This window comes from Eubalaena glacialis, chromosome 11 (genome assembly GCF_028564815.1).
Source record: "Eubalaena glacialis isolate mEubGla1 chromosome 11, mEubGla1.1.hap2.+ XY, whole genome shotgun sequence".
NCBI lineage: Eukaryota > Metazoa > Chordata > Mammalia > Artiodactyla > Balaenidae > Eubalaena > Eubalaena glacialis.
In genome coordinates this window covers 102,248,314-102,251,031 of record NC_083726.1, presented here as the reverse complement: position 1 = coordinate 102,251,031, position 2,718 = coordinate 102,248,314, and the positions used below count along the sequence as shown (strand labels likewise).

The 2,718-nt window shown below is 45.4% G+C and overlaps 1 pseudogene; it reads left to right on the top strand.

Moving 5' to 3' along the window:
* Positions 1-1,187: 1,187 nt before the first annotated feature.
* LOC133101741 (telomere zinc finger-associated protein-like) lies at positions 1,188-1,938 on the top strand (annotated as a pseudogene).
* The last annotated feature ends 780 nt before the right edge of the window (positions 1,939-2,718 follow it).

Genomic DNA, 2,718 nt, shown 5'->3' with positions numbered 1-2,718 from the left:
GTGTGTGTTTGTGTATATGTGTTAGAGAGAGAGAGGGAGATAGAGCAAGAGAGAAAGAGAGAGAATTTGTATCTGTGTGATTTATTTTTTAAAACTCTTCCCAGTAAAATCAGTAAGATTTTGCCTTTTTTTTCTCCCAGCATTTGACAGATATAGACATAGAGATAAGAATCATGATAGGCTGTTGAATAGTTTATCTGTTTGTAGTTTAACTTCAAATATATGACTCTAAGTTTCAGAATAGATATATCACTTGGTGTAGTTCAGATAATTGATTCATAAGTCAGCTGCATCAGGCAGGTTTTGATGGTATCTTTATAAATAGGCCGGAGCTTTCAAATGCCTGATCGTATCTCTCATGCTGACATGAAAGGCACTTAGAGGTTGGAATATGCTAGCAGTACAACTTGTATTCTAGATACAGTTCATGAGGCCTATTAGCTTCCTATGGTACAAGTAACAAAATATCACTGAATGTAATAAATTGAATGATAATCCCAGAAATGCTTTTCTAATTGTGTTTTAAAGGAGCAATGTGAGTTATGACTTTTACATTAGATGTTTAGAAATAAAAACACAAGCCATTTTAATACGTTTAAAACATAAACCAGCATGATAATAAAATAAGAGGATTAAAAATTCCAGAGACATATCCACCAGTGCATACTGCTAAGATGGTTTCTCATCCATATGCGAGTCAGGTGGAGCCTGCTTTTACAAAGTGCATTCACTCAATCTGTCTTCATAATTCCAGATGTAGGCACACACATCTTTTATCCTAAAATTAGGTAAAGGATTAGGAATTTGCATAGTGAGATATTTGTCAGACAACTGTAAACATACAAGATTCTGAGCTAGAAACAATATATTAGACAAATTTATTTGGTTAGTTCTAACCAGATCCCCTGTACACTTTGTGAATTTCTTTGGGGCCAAGCATTCTATACCATACATTATACATCGTCTCCTCCCTGACTGCTGTCCTAACCTGACTTTCTGGTCAGTTCTCATGTACATAGAGGATTTTTTTTTTTTTTTTTTTTTTTTTTTTGGATAGGCTTGAAATACTTCATTCTAAGTACTGTTTCCCCACTCCGTTCTGTACCACAAAAATAAGCACAGAACCCTATAATCCTAGAAGATAGCTATATCCTTTTGAAGGAAATCAGAATAGGTCACCCCAAAATATGCCACTTTGGCATATTGAGCATTTTGACTTCAAGGCACTTAAACAGCAGGTGAAAGAAAACTCTTACCCTCTTTTTTCTTCCAAAAAGTTCCTCAGCAAATATTAAAAAGTACACAACAGGAAACACACTGGGGAGAAAACCTTCTAGCGTCCCAAATTTGGAATGTGTTATCTTCCAAAGGAGAACATCTTGAAGCATGAAGCCTGGAGCTGTCTGAACCAATCGTAACAAGTCTTCACGTGCGGGAAGTGCCTGGAGGCCTTCTGCTGGAGGATGGAGCTGCCGGTACACTTGGCATCCCACACGGCGGAGATGCCCTCCAAGTGCTGTGCCTGCTCGCAGCAGTTCATGAAGAAGAAGTTCATGCAGAGCCAAGGGACCAAACTGCATGGAGCTCCCAAGCTCCACACCTGTCCCACCCGGGCCAAGTTCTTCTCGTCCCAAAGGGAACTGCAGCTACACCAGGCTTTTAAGCACTGCGGTGAGCTGCTGGCGTGCAAGGAGTTCTGCTGCGTGCAGCCACAGTGGCCTGCAGATGCACAGCAAGGCCAAACACAGGGATCAGAGGGCATGTGTCTGTAAGTTCTGCAGCCACGCCTTTACCCAGAGGGCAGGTCTCAACCTGCACCTGCGCAGGCACGCGGGCCAGAAGCCCTTCCAGTGCCACCTCTGTGGCTACAGCTTCTGCACCCAAGCTGGCCTGGAGAAGCACAACAGCACCACACCAGTGAGAGGCCTGCAGCTGTGAGTTCGGCACCCAGAAGGGCCCCTGCTGAGAAGCACGGGACTGTTATCAAACGCGAGGCCCTGCGCCTGATGCACAGTGAGGCCAAACACCACCAAAACGTCGGAGTTTGGAACATAGAAAGGTTTATTGCAGGGTGATGCAAGAGAAGAGTGGCTCATGCCTTAAAGACCCCGAACTCCCCGAAAGCTTTCAGCAAAGCCCTTTTATAGGAAAGGCAAGGGAGGGGCGTGGCTAGTTGGTGCACACTTCTTGGTGTCAGAGCCTTTGTTCTTGAGGTCAGGTCACCATCAGGTCATGATGTTCCTGTAAATCTCCACCAAAACAAATGTTACTCTCTGTTCTGAAAAGAAAGGGCAAGGTCCCAAGGCTCAGCTTTCGCCCTCTGAGGTCCAGGCCCTGGCTAAGGGGGAGGGGAGTGGCCTGTGCAGGCTGGTCACCCTGCCTGGGAGCACTCATCCAGCACCCGGTCTGGCTCCTCTCACCAGGGCCCAGGCCTGGCTGAAGAGGCAGATCTCAGCTGACGGCGCCCTCAGAGTCAGGTGCCCAGACCCTTCCCAGCTGTCATCACCGAGGGAGTCAGGCGCCCAAGACCCAGCCAGCCCTCAGGCTTTTCATTTAAACTGGAGAGAATCATTTGTATAGGATCAATAGGAATACAGGTTGTAGCAAATACCCGTCAGGTGAATTCCCAGCTCACAGCAATTGCCCTTCTTTGAGAATAGCCCCAACACAGAGGTGGACCTGAAGTAATGATGTGCAATGTCCTTGCTACTTAACCCT